At 42.1% G+C, this 20,192-nt stretch overlaps 2 long non-coding RNA genes across 3 annotated transcripts in view; both read right to left on the reverse strand.

The window, feature by feature from the left end:
* The window catches only part of LOC148644966 (uncharacterized), a 58,499-nt gene that overhangs the window by 37,868 nt on the left and 439 nt on the right, over positions 1-20,192 (reverse strand). For both annotated transcript variants that reach the window (XR_015928567.1, XR_015928568.1), the window contains exon 2: positions 16,183-16,301. This is a non-coding gene — a long non-coding RNA (uncharacterized LOC148644966). The remainder of the gene's footprint in view (positions 1-16,182; positions 16,302-20,192) is intronic.
* LOC148644967 (uncharacterized) lies at positions 1,939-7,216 on the reverse strand. The gene is made up of 4 exons (XR_015928481.1): positions 7,129-7,216; positions 5,543-5,669; positions 2,871-3,108; positions 1,939-2,228 (listed from the first exon to the last, which is right to left on the reverse strand). It is a non-coding gene; the product is annotated as an uncharacterized LOC148644967 (long non-coding RNA).

Below are 20,192 nucleotides of genomic sequence, written 5' to 3' on the forward strand. Positions count from 1 at the left end.
TTTTAAAATAAAGGCCCATTAGAGCACAAAGACTTTATATTTATGAGTATTTGTGCATTGTAAGGTGGTCGTATAACATCTATGTTGACTCAAACATAATTGGATGTTCAAGACATTGAGTAAACGGCCTCTTTTGTGTTTAGCATAGTTTTCGAAACTTAAGAGAGGAAATCATTCTTCCACCTTCCCGCCCGTGGTGGCATTCTCCAAGAGCCAAAGAGCTTTCAAACAATACGAGCTTCCAAAAACACTGCCTGCGCATACTTTTCAGACTGACGGCAACAAAAAACAAAATTCTCAAAGAGAACCCCTTTTCATTTATCGCCGCCGCTCCCTTTGAAGTTGACTTTGCTGAATTTTTAGAAAAGCTGCTGTTACAAAGTCAAAGTGACTTTTTTTTTGGGGGTGCAAGTACAAAATTTCTCCCCTTTCGATGCATCTATAGTTAAAGCCGTTTCAGGTTGTAGTTCAACCAGTGTGGAAATGAGAGGTTGGGGGAGAAGGGAAGGGTGGGAAAGGGGGAAAGTTGTCTGATAGGTTCGTTGCTACGCAACCAGGCAGTGCTGTTTGAAAGCATCAACATCTTCCATGTACTAAACGCTCAGTGCATAAAACATCGAGATAACAGCCCTATGCAAAAATCATAACTCATGGCCCATACACAGAATTTCAAACAAGTTCCAGAAATATTATTCATTGGCTCTGCCCTATACTTCTATCTTTGAGGCTCCATATTACAACCAAGCCGTAGCTAACGGTTGTAATGGCACAGTCTCAATCCAGGGACTGCTCGCAGAGAAAAGTAACCAGCACGGGACTGGACCACTGACAAGCAGTTATCTTTTCCATCTCATTGATTGTGTGGGGTTGTACAAAACGCGAGGGTGGATGTCAAACACAGGACCCACAAAAGCATTTATAACCTCGAAGGTGCAATTTCTTTATATGGTCGCGAACTGGCACCAAAGGAAACCATAGCTGATTGGTTCAGTCAGTCTGGGCGAAAGGATTCATGCTGCACAGTAGCATTCGGCCTGCAGCTGTTCCTGACTTTATTGAAGTCAGGAGGCAGCCATGTTTATCTTGCCATAAATACATTTCCTGCTTTTGTTTTTCTACTCTTGTTAAGCAAGCACACCACAGAGAACGTAAGAGTATCCAATAATCACAGCACTACGGGCTGTGCTTATTCTAACAGCAAAAAAACGACTTTTCTTTTCCCGTTAAAACCGAGTTCTCTCCAAGAGTGGGCACTGACTGGCTAATGAAGAGCCTTTACAGGCAGTCCCCACTCAATAAGGCTGGAGAAGAACACTTCAATCTTTCAGAGTGGGGACACGTTTTTGTCACAAGCTTTCCAGCTTTGGCCTAATTACAAACTTGTTAAACCTAAGATGCTACACCACGAGATTAATCATTTCAGCGGGAGTCGTTTTTCATGCGAGCCCTCAGATGTCTCTCACCTGGCTTGCGGTTCTCTGAAGGCCTCTGAAGCATTTCGCATGAAGGGGAAATTGAAGGTACAATTTCTTTGGAAAGCTATCAATTTACAGCCCTTCCAGAGAAACCTCGGTCACTGAATTGGTCAGATTATTACATGAAGTTTTCAAAACATTGTGGTTTCCGGGTTTTTTTTTGTTCACAGAAGTTTATTTTTGAACTTATTTGTTGGAAGAAAAAAGGACTCCAACCCCCCCCCCGAAGCCTCTGCCCCATGCCTGGCTACAATCTACATGTTATGTAACTGGTTTATTTTATTTCTATATTATTTTAGACATTTTCTTATTCTATACACCTGTATGGAGTCCAGATCTTACTAGACTTAACCACAATAATAACAACCCAGAGACAAAAACACTTCCTACTCCTTTAAATATCTGAATTACTCTAGAGCTTACAAAAGCAAGCAACACAGCACTCATTTCAGGTCTTTTCTTTTCCTTGTACTGATGGAGAGGTTGAAAAAAGAGCAGACAAGGGAGTTCAGAGATAACCAGTTTCAATGTGTCTGGAATACATATAGAAAGCAATTCAAAAGTTGCTGTCTTCTTTTGATTCCATGTCAAACATGTTTATGAGGGGGGTGGTTTGGGGCTTAAATCCTGCCACATTGTTCCCAGTTCACTGCAGAAAAACGCTTTTGCAATATTTTATTTAGGGTCATGGAGACCAGTGCTGACCTGCCTGCTGCACTCGGTGCTCTTCAAAATGAAACCCCATGGATTTGACTGGAAAACACCAAGAAAAATCCCAGTTTCATTCCTTTGCTCTTCAGAACTTTCTGTACAAGAGCACGTAGCTCTTAAAGTGCAAGTAGCTGAGCTGTGAAATGATAGCATTAAATGTGTAAATATTTTAAAGTACTTAAGCAAAATTTCTCTCTTCATACTAACAAGATTTTATATTTAAATGCTTAAGATATTAGCTAGCAGCCAGCTACCTAGCTAGCTCTCTGTCTGAGGTCACTCATAGCCGAGAAATCCTTCCAAAGCATTAACACCAGCAGACAACCCTTTCCATTTAGGTTGTAATTAACATCCGACAACCTCAATAACACTGCTTCTGCACTTCCAAGAATTCCTGGGGGATGTAACAGACAACAGGACATTGTTCTCATCTGTGATGGAGAAACAGTACGATGAGTCCAATACAAGCCCAATGGAGGGAGATGGGTGGGTCAAAGACACTGGCACGATCTCTAGGAGCGAACAAGTCTCTGGTACAGGAAAGGGCAGTGGGATTAGAGCTTGGACACAAGGATATAGGATGGACCCTCCATGTAACCCCACTGGCTGCAGCATGGTCTGCTCCTGCACCAGGGCCACAGCCAAGCCTGCACCTGAGTGATGTCACATTGTCACATCTCTTACCAGTTGAAGACGGCCTACCCTGTTTGGTACACGCATGTACAAAGGGCAGAGAAAATCTTCTGGATGATTAATGCATCCACTTTCTACTTTCCACTTCTTTTAAGTCAGGGTCGCGAGGAGCCAGAGCCTATCCCAGCAAGCAATGTCCGCAAGGCAGGGTACACCCTGGATGGGACGCCAGTTCATCACAGGGCATGGATGATGAATGCCTTCAAGGAAATGAACTAGTAACGACTTCCTGTAACACACAATTCAACATACAAATCAGCATACTACTCCCAACTACTGTTTCTGAATTTCCTAGTATCCTGCTAGTTAGAGGAATTCTGGAGATGATCACAACAGAAAGACAATGGGGGTAGTCTGCGTGCAGTTTTAGATGCTGTTTGCACGTCTTTCGCAAGCACTTGAAAATCATCAATTGCAGGAAACTAAAATTAAAAAAATTGAAGTGCAGCTTCTGAAGTGTACAGTTCCAACTGAAGTGCACTGTGGAAATGCAATTCCTCCACAGTGTTGGTCCTGTTTTCAGATACTTCCTTCTTCAGCATGTAAAATGAATGCAATCATCAACACAATAAAACATTTGATCACATGTGCAAAACAAATTGATCTTTGCTTGTTTTTTTCATCTCTCCAAGCATTAGCAGTTCTGCTTAATCAGCAATTAAGAACTCCAAAGAGGAATGCAACTCTTTGTTTGTTTCTTGCACATTTTCTCACTGTAGAGAACACAGACACATGACCGCACACACTACACACACACACAGGTGTACAGAAACCAAAGCTTTTTTCTTAACACCATTGGTAATTCATTTCATCCCAGGAGAAACAGCACAATACTCCGTATTTAAAATAGGCACTCTCCCTTCTCTCCTGAGAGTCATCTAGTCTTTCATTAGAACTTTGCCCATCATAAACAAGCCTGCTCCCCCTGGTTTCACCACTAGAAAGGCCCAGTGGGCAATTATTTAAAAGAAAACCCACTTTATTTAGTCTTTTATATAAAAAAAACATATATTGCAATTGAAATATTTTTATATTTCTGTAATAAATCATCCTTCAAGAGTGTCCACCCACACTGTTCCAGTTCCCAAATTAGGAAGCACAAAAGGTGCATAAAATCTTGCCTTTCTCCTTCTTTCAATAACTCACTTCTGTGAGCAATGTACGCCTTACCGAGGAGAAAAAAAATCCTCAGCGTCAACTATCCTATTGCAATACAATTCATCACTCCAGCATCTAGCTTTGTACTGATGCACTGAAATGAGATTCCACTGAACGACGGCACTGTATGGTAATATTGTGAAGTGAATTTCCAGCAGGGGCTTCATACTGAAGGTTACGTCACGCGCCTGCATGCTTCTCCCCTCTGTATCTCTCCTCTCTTCCTGTAAGTCAGATCCCCCCCCCCCCCCCCCCCACGTACACAGACACTGGCTCCAGCCTTCACAGTACACCCTCCAGAATCCGGACTGAATCCAGCTCACATGGATTCATTTTTGTCAACAACCAGACAGTACCCCCACCTCCATTATAAGAAAGGATCACAGAAGACCCCCATTTATAAAAAGACAGGATAAGAAGGCTGAGCACAGGTGTCGTTTCCCTTCAGAATTCGTCCTAGGAAATTCATCTGACATTCCTCTCACAGGCACAAAGCTTTGATCTTTCCTGTTGCACAGACTTTGGGATGCCTTGCATTTCCAGTCGATGTGTGGAATGAGCGTGGCTGGGACTCTGGCTAAAACCTGATCCGCAGTAAACAGAGCGCAGATGAGCCGACAGCCAAGGACAGCAGTCATTACATGGAGCAGATCTCCCTTCCCAGACCTGGAAGGTCAGAGTTTAGAGAGAGGGGGAGAAAAGAGACTATCAAAGAAATTTCACTGCTGCGAGCAGCTCTCTACGTACTATTGCGAAGGAGAGAGGAAAAGTGGCTCTGCACTTCTTTGTCTACAACCTTCAAAGCGTTGGAGGTGTAGCCACAGCACGCGCTGCGGCGTTTGAAATATATATTTCATTGCCTGTGGGATTTTACTCTGCTGCCTCTCATATTATGCAATTCGCTTTTATTGACCTGGGTTGTTTCGGTTGTTCCACAGCAATTTTTTATTTTTTTCTCATAAAGTTGCCCCTCGGGCAATTTCTCAATATTATGAACTTCTTTATTGGCTAACCTCCCGCTGTACATTGGTGTTTTTGGAGTGAAATCCAATCTATATGGCTGGGACTCCAGCTCCCTGCCTATGTGTCTTTTGATAACAAGCATAATAATGATTAGATTTCTGGAAGGATCATTTATACTGTATCACCAAAGTGCTCTTCGGGATCTAAAGGAAAAATGATTTACTGGGAAGCACACTGTTTTCACGGATTCTATCCCTAACTTCCAATCCAAAGATTCCCTTTCCCTAATGGGGAAGATGTGAATCCCATGCACAGACACTGAATTCACTTCACATTTTAACAGTTTTGACACACTGTACCACTCAATCAAAAACCCACCCGGTGCACTCAGTATTTTCATTTTGGACACCTGTCCCTGTAAATTCACACAAACAAGGTGTGAAACAGACAAAGCCATAGCAGGTGCTGGAGAAGAGCTGCAGCTTGTGAAACTCAAAATAGATCAAACGGTGAAGCAAGCCCTTGGAGAGTCAGGAGCTCACTTTATATGAAGCAACAGGAGCAACTGAGGCATTGGAGGATGCACAGGTCTGTGGACTTTCAGGAACCACAGAACATGCTGAAGAAGGAAGATCCCCCACTGGCCAGGATCGGGAAACAGGACCAACACTGTGGAGGAGAGAAAAAGGAGAACAACTCTCTCGCAGGAAGAAGATCTAGGGTTCAGAGAAACCTGCAGCTAGAGTAAAGAGCATATGTACATGTACACTGGAATTCTTGTGCTTTTATTCTTATGCTCTTTAAGCTTTAGGTTTTTGCTCAGTCAGGTCACCTATGTTACCCCACATATTCTTCAAACGGGAGTTTATCAGAAAGTGGAAGAGGCAAGGAGCCCTTCACATGCTCCTTATTTGTGCTCAATTGCGAAAGAACACGGTTTTAATTCATACGTTCTGAAGACCAAACTTTTTATTAAACAATACTCCGGATTTGAGTTCACCTTTTTAAAGTGAACGTTTCAACAGCACTTCCAGGACTCTATGACCCCACATAATCACCCGACCTGATTGAAACAAGTACATTAAAGAGCCTCGTTGTGAATTCATGAAATAAAATGCATATAAAATCAGAAAAAACCTTATCATTTATGTACTGTACACAGAATTTTTTAAGGATTTTATATGTGTTTTAAAACTCTACACCTCCAAGGTGGTCTTTTCTACCATTGGGATGAATGCTATCATTTCTGACAATCTGTCACTGCTGTTACATAGCAACATGAACAGTAAACAAGACTTAATGCATTTCTTCTGCAAAGTGAGTTGAGCACCTGGGGATCTGTAGGCATTTAAAACATCACCTGGGTCAGTCACTGCTACCGATTCTTCAGGGAGAGCGAGGGATCCAGTTCCAAATTTAACTTGGAAAACACTCCTAGTGAGCTTGTTTTTCAGTGCTAAGTGAATCACAATTGCAAAACGTTCCAATTCATTCGAAGCTGAATTCAAAATCTCGCATCGTCACAAATGTTCATGTTTCGTTATAAATGAATTAAATCAGTTGCATTTTCCATCCCAAAGGATCTCAAAGCATTTTGCATGCAAGTGGAGACACACCTTACCTTAATCAGAAAGTGCAGCCTCCAGCTGGGTGAGACAGTAGCCAATCTGTACCAACAGACCACTGCAGAGCAGATCTCCTTGCAGGGACACAGGCTTAGAAATTCTTGCCCAGGGGTAAGAGGACCACCTACTGGTCCACCAACACCGCTTACAGCAGCTACCATGTTATTCTTAGAGGCCTGCCATTCCAGTACTGCCATTCCAGGTTCAGTCCAGTTTTTATTTTAATTCTGCCTTCACAGGACATACACATTCGTTACCCCATTGTTAAGTAAAGATATAAAGATGACTCAAGTCATCTTTAGCATCCCGTGTAGGAGGATATTTGCCAGTCATCCTAAGGGCAAAGGAAGATGCTATCAATCTAATTTAGAAAACATGACCACAAACTACAGGCCTAAATTCCAACTTAGCAACAAATCCAGGTCATGCCCTTTTCTTCCCAGCATGCACTCACTGGCGTTTCTTTGCCTGAACTTTCACTGCTGTACTGCTCCTGCACTGACCTCTCAGCTGTGAAGAACTCCTGGAAAGACTGTCGTCCCTCTGGCAGACAGCTTTGGGCCAGAGAAAGCATCTAACCTCCTCACATCCCTACAGAAAAATAAATAGGACTTGCATCACCCATTACCTTGAGTCTTTGCAGATTTCCTGAGCTGCAGGATTTCCATTCTGCATACGGTCTTGTGCATTTCCTTTTTGTGACCTCACAATAAATTCCATAGACAGTAATGTGGAGTTGTCAACATCTGCGTTTTCAACACATGATATACAAAAGCTTGCAACTCTACACTCCTGAAACAGAGAGAACTGTAGTCCAAGGGGAGTGTATTTACCTTCACGTCACATCGAAACATTTATGGCTCCCGAAATTAGCGAACGTAATTCCCTAACGTAATTTTACAGGTCACTCTTGTTCTTGTGCAGGTTTTGTCAAAGGAGGGCAGCCCGGATTACGAATGATCACCTGTTTCGAACGAGGACAAGTGGAATACAAAGCTCAGCCACCACAATGAAATCACAGAAAATTAGCTGGTCTCCCGTCTCGAAATGAACAGTCTCTGGGTGGACACAAGGACAATCCCTGCATCCACATGCAGGGGACGTGCTGTTAAGAGTTTACCTTACATCTGGAGCTGTCCTGGGTGCTGCTGGAATATCCCCTGAAGGCAGTTTTGAGACGCCAGAACCTTTTCACTAGCACTGCTTTCTATTGGCGTCATTAGCAGTGTTCAGAGTGAGTGAGCCTTTCCCTGGAAATGAAGGGCTCTACAGCGACACAGGACAAAAATATTGAACCAGTACAATCCCTACCGTAACCATATTCCATACAGAATTCCATACTCATACTCCCCACATGTGCTGTACAAAAGTAGATTTTTTGCACTGTTTGCACCATACAGATATTTCTTTAGAGAAATAATAAGTAGACTCTCACATTTTGAAATACAAGGTCCCCACTTAGTAAGGGTGAGGTCATCCTCTTAATTAATCCTTGGGACATTTCCATGACACTTCACAAAGTAATTACACTGGAGGGAGAAAAAAAAGATAGGTAGTGAACAGGAATAACCCTCCCACTAACTAGCCATTTGATTCCTGTTGTGTTTCAGGAGAGGTGACCTTTTGTGCACATTATTGCTGCATTTGCTCTATGTGTTTTTATTGCTATTTCCACACATCTGTACTGTATATGTACATTTACACGATAAAATAAGGGCATATTTCCCACTCAGATTTTTCCATCCTCAAATATGGCTTCTGGAACACGGTGCTCCTTCTCTGTCAGGGTAAAATAAATATATAAGGGATATAAATTCCCTTTTTTCTCTGCACCGCGTTTCCCCACCAGAAAAGAAACATGCAATTGGATGTGACAAGACGCTTTTAATCTCCTGAATCCAGCTTCAAACAGGTTGAGGTTCTTTTTTCCAAAGACGTTATGGGTGTTACAGGAAAAGGACAAGTCATCTCTCCCAGTGCCTATGCTAGGAGATAAATAAACCAGCACTGCAAATACAGACAATGCCCTGTGCCTTTTGGAGTTTCAGGTTGTGAATACTCAATTCAGCATTTAAGGGACCATTTCTGGGATTAAATTGCACGTTGCTACGCATGTGAAACTATGCGGTTCTGCTCCCTTCATTTTTCGAGAAAAAATTAATTTGTTCCAGGCCAGCATGTGTCCTCCTCATAATATTGAAACAGGCAATTTTAAGAGCTACTGAAATATTCTGCAAAACAGACAGCAAGATCAAAGGGGCTCAGTCCCTTTGGAGATAACCTCATGACCTTACTCAAACGCATCTAAGCAGTAATGCACCAGATGGTGCATTCAGGCTTTAAACATTCTACTTTTTAATGCTCAGAAATAAAATTCCAGCTTCCTCTTTTAGCTTCCATTCAGAAGCCAAATGGGCATTTATCATTATAGAAGGCTTATCACTGCTGTCTCCAACAGCATCCCCATTAACGAGCACATTTGGCACTTTCTGCAGGTGAACCTTTTCCCTCTGTAACTAAATCCATTAAGGCAGTTGAATTCTCCTGGTCTGAGGTTTAATTCTATTTCCCAAATGATTTAAACCGCAGGCACGCTCAATAACGTCAGCTATAAAATTAAAGTGCAACACTGATCTTGCTGTTATTTAGTTTGGTTGAATAACTAGTGCCTGTTAACAAAACCTAAGTTGATTAGTCCGGGAAGTGACAGCCTCTCACTCCTCTCTCATACTTGCTCGGTGATGGAAGAGCTAATTACAGGATGGATTGTTCTAAGGAAACACCACTGTCCTCGAGTCAAACCCAGAATACTAATGATCAGAAAGTAAAGTCCCCACCAAGACTGACTAAAATGTGCTTGCTCTGTTAAATGCAAGTCAGAGTCTAAAGATGAAAAGAAAGTAAAAGGCAGAATGTGTGCGTCTTAGTTTAAGCTCTCTTCTAGGGGTCAAGAGGAATGACATTTCTCTTCTGAGAAAATTAATTTGAAGGGCAAAGGCTGGGCACATACTGACAGGACAGCACTTTCCACACATTTGCTGCAACTTGCACAGCTCCTCGAATCTGTCTGAGAAACTGCTCAGCCTTTCCTTCCCATAATCTCCCGGATTACTCCTTGACAAAACACTCCAGTTGACCACAGAATGTCCTAGCCAGCATGACAACGCTACCAGTCGGCCCCTGTGTGGACAGAACAGAGGCACACAGGCACAGACAGGGGGAAAAAAAATCTGGCAAGTATCCCAGGATGGTGCGTTATTGTTCCTAATCGAGGCTAAAAGGAATCAGAAAAGATTCTCCTACTAATACAACAGCAAAAGAATAGGATAAAGTAAAATATCTGTGGGATAGTAGTAAAAACATGCTTCAAGCCTCAGAGGGACAAAGCTCTATATTAAATAGTATTAGAAGAGAAAAGGCAGACAAGATTCAGGTCTCAGAAACACTTAAATTAACAATTTACAGGGCACGATGGCATTTTGCTAGTGGGTTATACCCACTAAACGGAAACTTGCTTATATAGTTTCCATCCATAAAAAGGGAGACAATTATGAACCCAACACTTCTACAACAATAACCAAGTTCTATTACATGTAAGATTATAGAAGGAATAATTTCACCTACTGTTACGGAAGTAGGAACCTGAGGTATAATCGACATGAGTTTAGCAAAGTTAGGTCTTTACTAACTAGAGTTAGCTGAACAAACATCAGCAGTGATGGACAAAATATACAATATGGTATATGAAGATTTTGAGAAGATAGAAAACAGTACAAATAGGGGTGACTGCTTGGAATGGGGGAAATGTGTGTAGTAACAGGGCTCTATATTAGGAGCAATTGTCTTCCTGATTTACATCAGTAGTCACAGTTGTGGACGATAGCAAATTAGGAGAGTGAGTAAACACTGAGGAAGCAGCGCATTAAATTCAAAGATTGACAGTAACTTGAATTCAAGACTGGGCACACACCTGGCAGATACTTAACGTAGACTAGTGCAGAGTATTAGATAAAAGAGGAAAACAACGACCCTGAAGAGGCTGCTTATGAAAAAGACTAGACAGTGTGGGGAAGCAATCAAAAAGGGAAACCAAACGTTAAAATATATAGATAACAGCATAAAACGTAAATCTAGGCATTTTAAAATTGTACAATGCATACTGTATGACCTCTTCTGAATATGGTGTACTTCAGAATCAATGGTGAAACACAAAACAGGACATAAGTGAAAACTACTGAAGTGTATTGAAACCCAACAACAGGAAGCAATTCTTTAAGAAAAGAGTTGTGGGAATGTGAAATAAGCTACCCAGCCATGGTATTGTAGCCCATACCCTGTCTACTTTCAAGAAACAGCTGGGAGAGATCCTTGAATCAATTACCTGCTAATTACTTAATACGCTCCTCTCACATGTAACCATTGTGTTCCTAGTGTATATAATGTGAACGATTGTAGGCAGTAAAGTTATGTTTTACTGGATGGTCATGTTGCTGTTCATGGATTTGCTTTTAGCTATCAGTCACAGCAGCAGAAAGCACAACAAAAAGGTGTGCAATGTATAAACTTCCTGACCTGTTTGAAGTCTGAAGATCTGTGTATTTCAGATAAAGCACTTCATACTAACAAAGACAGAAAAGAGTTAAAAGATCAAGTCTTGACTTGCTTTCTCGTCTTTTTTTCTGCAACCAGCTCCAGCTCCTTCCAATAACCTACTGCTCATTCCAGCAAAGTCAAGGAGTTTTAGGCATCATCTCAATTGTGAACAATATATTATTCTGCGCAGTCAGGGAAGACAATGACAGAGGAAAGTTAGAATTGCTCTTTTCAAAAGAAATCCTATAATCTCCCAATCTGGTGTAAATTCTTTCCAGACATATGATCACTTAAGAATTTCCCCTTTCAAAGTAGCATACAATAAGAGTGGTAGCCTTGGACAGCCTGGTTTGTGTACTGTTGTGAGTTTTAAAAAACCATAAAGCAATACATACATTTCAGTAAATGAACAAACACTATTTGTATAAAAAAATACTAATACTCAAGTTTAAGAAATGCAAAACAGAATTGCAAAGAAATGCATTTTTATGAGAAATGCCTCACTCTACATTAAACACCAGAGCATGAAGGCAGTGAGATTGAAATCATTGTTTTTTCCTGATTAGAGTGCTTTTATGCCTTAAACTCAGGGGTGCGCTATTCCCTTGATTCATTAACTCTGAGAGCACTCACAAGCCTGAGCAAATTGACGCAAACAGATTTGCTGTCGACCCAATGACTTGAGCTTTAGACAGGACATTACCATCACCTTGCTGCACTTCATCGACAGCTGGTAGATTTTCCTGCAATTACTCTGAGAATCTAGAATCTAATTACTTTTAAATTATAGCGGCTTGACTTCATAACAATTTCATAATTCATCCTGGAGGGAAACAGGGTTAATTGCACATCTCTTCTTGTACCGATGTGAGCGTTCACTGGGAGTACCCTGGTGTCAATCGAGATTGATATTGCCCAGGAAAATCCAGTGTTCAGAGCTTGAGAGCTTCTGACTGTACACCTGAGCCTTACTGACAGCTGCCTTTCCAAGCAGCTCGAATTTAGACCCATTTCAGCACATACCCGGGCGAGCACTTTCAAAACCTAATAACTACGGGAGCCCGATGTTGGGAATTGTCTTTGTAGATTTCATTTCAACGTGCAATAGCATTGCACTAGTAATTCCAGGATGAAAACCCTGTGATGTAATTCCAAAAGAAGAAGTTTAATTAACCCCAATGGGATTCCCAGTGTATTGTCAGAACCATGCTGTGCTGGGGCAGTGTGAAAAAAAGAGCTTTATTTTTCGGAATTTGGTCAACAGCCAGATCTTTCAATTTCCAATCCAAACTCCAACTAGTGCTGTGGCCGCAACTGCAATATACCGTCCCAATTCTAATAGCTTTTAAAGTTTTTTGTGAATGACATCTCAATAGTTTGCCCATCCATGTTGTTAAGGATTACACCATTCTTTCAAGAATGTCATGTATAATCTCCATCTCTGAACAGCTCTCCTCCCCACTGAGAGCTGGTGTGTGGTGAGCGTACTGGTGCACTATGGCTGCCGTCACATCATCCAGGTGGGGCTGCACACTGGTGGTGGTGGAGGGGAGTCCCCTTTACCTGTAAAGCGCTTTGAGTGGAGTGTCCAGAAAAACACCATTTAAGTGTGAGTTATTATTAATATAATTAATGATTGATAATAATAATAACAATCTTCTCAGTGAACTGTTTCACATCTGTTCCAAACCTAGACTGCTGATAACTAAAATTACATGTTCTCCCCCTGTGTGGAACCTTTTTCATGTTCTTATTTCAAGATAAGTCCTTTTATCCTGTCTTTCCTAAACATTTGCCGCCAAGCCTAAATTCTAAACTGTCCTCAGTCGACTTCCAGCCTGTTTCATTGTAAAAGGCTTGTCCAGATTGCTTAAAACAGACAAGAGCAGGAAAATCGTTTACAGAAAACATGGTCTGCAGTAACATACTTTTGCCAGCCAGGTAAATCTAACCAAATAAAAAAAGGCACATTCATTAGTGTTTAGTTGTTAGCCTTGTAGGGGTTATATGAAGAGCTGCTCTTTATTTCTGATTGACAGATATCCGGTACAACAGCTCAGGAGTGAGGTGGCTTAAGGACACTGAGCTGATGGAGGGCTCTAACTGTTCCACAGTTTCAGCCAGAAGCTCCAGGCAATGTCTGCTTATGTTTCTCAATGCAACAGCAGAGTATATTCACTCATTTCTTGTCTTCCGAGCTACTGAGTAGGCAGGCAGGACAGTGTTGAGCTCTGACTCAGTGCTTTCCACAGGAGGCTCATTGAGGATGAACACAGCTGAGGATTCCCAGCTTAATTACCGCAGCTATAAATATTGCATAGGTGCAACAGCTATGTGCTTCTGTTGTTTACGTTTCTCAGACATATACAATCCATAGGGAGAGTAGTCTTGACTGTCAGCAGGCACCTTATTAAAATGCAAATTCAAAATTAAAAGGGCTCTCTTTTGGGGGCTTGAGGAGAGGTGAAATCAGCGTGCTTGTACCCTACAGAGGACCGGTATCGAGCTGTGCGAGGTGTCTCCTGTTTTTTCTCACATGAAATAGATGGGTCTTTGTATCGACACGTCACTTACATCTTCTGGTCAATGTGGGCAAGCTATTAAAAAGGCAAACCAAATACTGTGTTTAACATATGTGTGAAAAAGTGTAGAATTTCAATCAATTTCAAAACATTCAGCTTAGGTGAAATCAGGGGCCCTGTGAACATTTTCAATTATATTTGGCTGCAGTAGGAATTGTATGGAATGTCTTTTGACACCCCTCACCTCCATACTCAGACAGCCCTGTTGTGTGATCACAGAACGCCTGCACTTGACCTAACATTTCTGTGCTTAATGTCCTAAAACACACCACTTTAAGACATAGTGACTGTTAAATGTCACAGTATGTCAATACAGAAGAATCAGAGCAGTGCAGGGTTGTACTGTTGTACAAGAGCAGCACACATGGTAGCAGCAACAAGCCAGAAAGGAGACAACTGTCATTATTCCTCAGGTGACCTTTTCTCTTCACTCCAGGCTTTCCTCCCTCATGTAGATACTGTGGGGATCCAGTTCTAAAATTGTGGCTCAAGATGAGCAAGACACGAGATGTAATGGCTCAGATTTCCTTAAACAATAGCACACCCTGCTTCACTACCATAGATATCTACTTATATAATAGAAGCATGAACTATAGGTAATTAAACACTTTGAGACTTAATGAGGCAGACATGAATTTGCTGCTATAGTCTTATATTTAGCAATGAATCTTTTCTTCTAATTATACTGATCTTTTAAAAACTTTATGAACTGCCGGGTCCTGGTATTCTATGTTGCAAATGCTTAGAGGTGGCTGGTATATTAGGTTAAAAAAGCATCCCAGTGAAATCCCCAAAATTGAAGACCCATTCCCCTCCCTCCAGGGCACATGACATTTTGTTGACATTTTTCTTGTGTGGACACTTAGAGGATAACCTGGAAACATCTCCTGCAAATGTCAACAGATGTCAATGAAATGACAATAACCGTTTAGACTGCATTAATTAGAGATCGGTCCAGAAACCACAAGTGGCATATCCCCATCGCAGCCCAATCAGAAAAACCACAACACAATCCCAAAGAAAAAAAACTGGCCCCCCGATACCGACACTTCCTAAAGCGCGGCTAACTCCGGAGCAGGCTCGGGCACCCAAAACAAAGCCTGGAAACGGCACAGAAATGTACATGCGGGGCCACCATTGTCAAAGTGAGAGAAGAGGAATGAACAGAACGTCTCTGCTGATCCTACAAAACTGCCTTTGAAAGTAGAACAGGGAGATTTGTCTAATAATAGGGGCTCCAAGTCAGAGACCCTCAGAGGGACAAGAGCGACAATTGAGGGCAGCTCAAAGTGGGGCAGTGCAAGGCTCTGCGCCGCCAGACCCCGTTCCGTGACTTTGAGGGACGCTGCTCATCCTGGGGGGATGGCAGCCCTTTGTGCATTAATAGTCTACACAAGTCTATCTGCCTACTCGAGCCCAACCCTGCAAAGCTTTGATATTTAAGAGTGCATCTGCAGCCACTTGCCCTGATCCCTTTTTTGCCTCTTTGCTTTTTGGATTTTGCAGCCTCACTGCACTGAGTTCTCCTTGCTCTGGTTTAACCCCTGCTCGGCAAGTTTTGTTTCAGTAGCTCAGACACATTCTAATGAAAGTTAATGAAAAGAGTTTATGAATATAAAGGGAAAGCATACTTATATATATATTGTAAGAGGACCCGGGGAAGGGTCATCTCTAACCGGTATTTCCGGAACGAAACACTGAAAATACTAGAGATGGACCTTAGCAAAATGGCGGCCAAAAAGAATCAGCTGACCAGTAAATGGAAAGGGGCTACCCTAAGAAACAATGAGACACAGCTGAGCCGCATCAGGAGCCAAAATATAAGTGCCCCGGAGGCAGTGAACAGGGCGGAAGCCGATAAGGTGAATGCGGGAGGAAAAGAGAGGAAAGAGGTGCATGTTAAGATCGGGCTAAAGAATAACGGACTACTGAAAGGAGAACAGGTTTACGGTTTTGGAACTCGGATCAGATCAGGATTAAGGGAACGGATTACGGACTGTATTTGGAAGATAGGTGGAGGACGAAACGCCACGAAACTCGGGAAAGAAAAGTGTGGTGTGAGTACTACTTTCATTTACATAAACTTTCCCCCGGAGACACCACAATATATATATATTTTTAAGAATCAATAAGCCTTCGGCGTTAAAAGGTCTGTCACCGTCCTCTTCACTTACTAGGAATGAGTCAGGGAGACAGCTACAAGGGTGAAGTTGGGGTGGAGGGAACTTTTCTAGCAAAGATGCATGCTGAGTTGCTATTTGTAGCAACCTGTTATTTGTACTGTAAGATAGTAGATACAAGATTACAATCTACCTTCCTCCTGGTTTTCTCTTTAACAACAACACGTGCTCACACAGCAACAAAAAGTTTGTTATTACCTACCGAGAGCAATGCACGTTTGTAGGTTGACGAAGTGTTTGCGGACTCATTCATGTTCTTCAGCACCCCTCCAGAAATTCCTTGCTGTGCGAGACACTCTCTATCCGCTCTCTACAGAAGACCTAGAAAAAATGTGACAAAAACAAAGCCGTGATTGAAACTGTGAGCCTCACAATCATGCATAAATAAGCCAGAAAAAATGGAATTCAGTTGAAAAACCTAGAAATCATGGCTTCATTCAAAGTACCAGAATTGAAAGCAAGGTGGATAAAAAACTATAACATTGCATTATCTACCAGCAATAGAAGAATTTAAAATTTAGCCCACATAATTGCAGGAGTTAATTTAGAAAAGTACACCTGAATGACAATCACTGAATACATTTTACCATCTAGTATTTTTGTATCACCGTGCCATTTTGACTAATTAAAAAAAATAGGTTGCAGAATAAATCTGAAATCATAATTTTTTCCACGGAAGTGGAGAATCAGGGGGAATCGCGGAGACTCACAGGGGATTGGAAGGGATCTGATGTTTCGTAACTTTTCAGCACACTGGTCGTGCAGTACATTTTCTTTTTCCATTTCAGAAACAGCGCTCCTAAAATAGTAATGAGGGAGGCTGAGAATAGATCCAAAGTAATAACAGCAGTGGGCAAGGAGGACTGGAAAGGTCTGTGAGGGCCTGCGGCCTCCATCATGTCACACGCTCACAGCCAGCACAGTTTGGCACTTCTCTGAAGCTCAGCCCCACCTCCTGCTCCCTCAACAGAGCCAAGGGGCTCAGGGCTGCGTCCCCCAAGTGTCTCCTGCACTGTCTGTCGTCACAGCCCTCGCAGATGAAAACAAGCCTGCTTCCCCTCCCTTACGGATGGCTATGGATGCGTTATAAGGATGCGTTTTACATGCAATGGCACATCAGCAACAACCTCATCAGCAGCACAATTTTTTATGAGCTCTTAAGGAAGAACAAAACCCTTAAATGCCTACCACTATCACTTCTGTACTGAATCACTGCTAATTCAAATTAGATCAGGGATGTCAGATTCCAGTCCTGGAGGGCCGAGTGTCATCTGGGTTTTGTTCCACGTTGAGTGGTCAATTAATCAATTAACCTGATTGCTTCATTAGACGAGTGGGATTTTTTCTGAAGGGCTTTTGAAGCCAATTACTCAAAGCATTCACTTCATTAAATTCAGCAGAGTGATGTTTATTGTCAGACGATACGAAAGAACTTAAAAAAATTAAAGCTATGTGAAAACTTGAAGCTTGGTTGGAAAAAGGCAATTACATAGTTAAAGCAAATACGCAACCTAAAGCTCGGGAAACAAGAAGACTTTATACCTTACAGGAGCTGAGTTTGAACCCCCTATAATAAAGTCTCTTTTCTTTACTAGTTTACTAACAGTTTGCTGTTGCTGAGGTGTGTCTCAATCTTCTATAAGGCTACTAAAATCTAAATATTTGATTATATATATATTTTTAAATAAACTGTGCAGGCACATGTCACATCACCATGAACTCTTCACCACCAGCATGTTACTTTAGTTTTTCTGTATTTTATGTGCTCAGTCGTTCACCTGGGATGTAAGCTCTTATTTGTTCTCCTTTCAGGGAAGTCTGCCAAGTTCTTCCTTTCAGGTTGCTCTTTACTTGATTCAAAGCAAAGACACTAGATGTGCTCACTAACTCTTCGCTCTTGGTCTTCATTAGGCACTAAACACTGCACATGCTCATCACATCAATTAGATTTTCTCATCAGTTCATCACTCTGTATTCATTAATCACCAGGCACTGAAGGATCAACTTATTTAACTTCATGGCACCCAGTTCTTAATCTTCACTAATCTCTATTCACTAACAATCAGGCACGGAGTATTTAATTTGACTCTGTCACCCAATAACAGTCTTCATTAAATTCACTTCACCATAGCCAGGCAACACAGAATTCAGCTCTATTAACTCTACATTGCCCAGTTGCAGTCTACTCTAAAATTATCACTTCCACTCTAATCTCTGCTGTTGTTTTCACTAACAACTATTAACTTATTGCTAACGATAGTGGCTAATCCTTTTTGGCCAGAGACACCTGTCTGTAAACAACACTTGCATCCCTGACATACTTTTTGGTTCTAATCTCATGTTCTGACATCGCTCATCTGTCTGCTGATGTTAATGCATAGGGAGTACACAGGACTCATCTATACTTCCCTCTCACTCTCAGCTGTGGGGAAGAAGGCACTGTATGCTGCTACCTCACTACACAGTGCAGTACAAGCTAAGCTATATTTTCTCAAACATCCCTCACTTGCCGAGCTACACAGGTCTGTAAGGCAGCTCAGTCCATTGTTAATGAGATCTCCCACTCTGGAGCTCTCAAACTCATTCCTTTTAGGCTGTAGCCTAAACACAGACTGAAACTTTTTTCCTCTTAACTGTTCTTATAGATCTCTTAATTAGCCCAGATGCATGGCCAATTCCTCCACAGCCTATCCTATCAGATAATTTCCCTCATATGGAATTCTACCCCCTCTCGGAGCAAATTATTCAATTTGCCCCCAGATGTGCCTCATTTTTTTTCCTCAGTTCCCCCCCCCCCATCAACAGGTGGCATTCTCTCAAAGCCACCTATCACTACCTCACATCATTATCACACCCCTTTCGATAACCCCTGATCCGATTCGGGCTCCCAGTGGCCCAGGGTCACATTGTCCCAGGAAGCATCGGGAACAAGACAGGATACACCCTGGGTGGGACACCAGTCCTTCGTAGGTCACTACCTCACAGAGACCCAAATCTGTGGAGCCAAGTTATTGACATTATTCAACGCTCACTCACAAAAGATTTGAAGTCCATTCCATCTTGGCAAACGCTTACCCGTCAACAGTGCTCTATAAATGGCCTGCCATCTGTTGATATCTTCCCTGTCTGCTGTAATTTCAGTCTGGGCTATATGAAGGTCTTTGTCTTTCCTGCCTGTACTAAAGCACATTCCTGACCTGCTTCAGGATGGAACTGACAATAAACAACACAGAGGGAGTGATGACTGGGAGGACTGAAGGACATTATGGGATGGTGATGATGAAAGACCATGTGTCCTGAAAGACTTAAGAGTGCAGATAGTCTTCTCATACCCTAAAACACATTCAGCAAAGGAAATAGCTCTGTCTTACAGTCCGAACCTACTTGAGATAGCTTTGGTAGGAAGAGTATAAGATACATAGGCAGCTGTCGTGACTGGGCAGTGGGCTGTGTGATGCTTAGCTCTCCGTACAGAAAAGGTCACTGTATCAGTGAGTGCAGAGATAGCAATGACACCCAGCAGAGCGCATGCAGCACTGTAGCTGCAAAGCATTAGGACTGATCACCAGGGGGCGCCATGGTGCTACTATTTAACCATTGCCACCCAGGATAGTTATCTAGTCAGGCAGGATGTTCTGTTTCACCGTTACTACCATAAGAAAAGGGGAGTGTCTGAGGGGAGGGGAGGTAGTCTTTTTTAGAGGTCTTCTAAGCAGCTGCTAAAGCATGGTATACTCAGCCTGGTGGTGGTTTCTGTAGGTCACAGGAACACGGTTAATTTACAGAGCCTGAAGGAACACGTTGCATGATCTATGCTAAGCGAAACAACCCCCAGGAAAAACAAAGAAACAAGAGTTCTTATTGTTGCAGTAATTCCCAGATAGCCATGTGTCCGTTCAACACACCTTGGACTTTAAAGGTGTGAAACTGCATTTACTTACACAAAAGTAACAACAAAATGGCTTGAACTACACCCTCATCATCCATCCATTTCTCAGACACAACTCGCCAGTTCTGTTAAAGCATCCAACAGCACAATTATGAAACTATAAATACTATTGCTTTGGTGCAGCAAATTGCATTTATGTGATTCAGCTTGTTTTATAAAGGGCAGACGTGTCCACGTTTCATCTCAGGGCTTTTTTTTAAGGGTGCAACCGTGGCAGACTCGCAAAACAGTAGCTTTGTTGATCATATCCTCCTCCTGCTAAT

The sequence above is a fragment of the Lepisosteus platostomus genome, chromosome 19, assembly GCF_059453375.1.
Source record: "Lepisosteus platostomus isolate fLepPlt1 chromosome 19, fLepPlt1.hap1, whole genome shotgun sequence".
Lineage (NCBI taxonomy): Eukaryota > Metazoa > Chordata > Actinopteri > Semionotiformes > Lepisosteidae > Lepisosteus > Lepisosteus platostomus.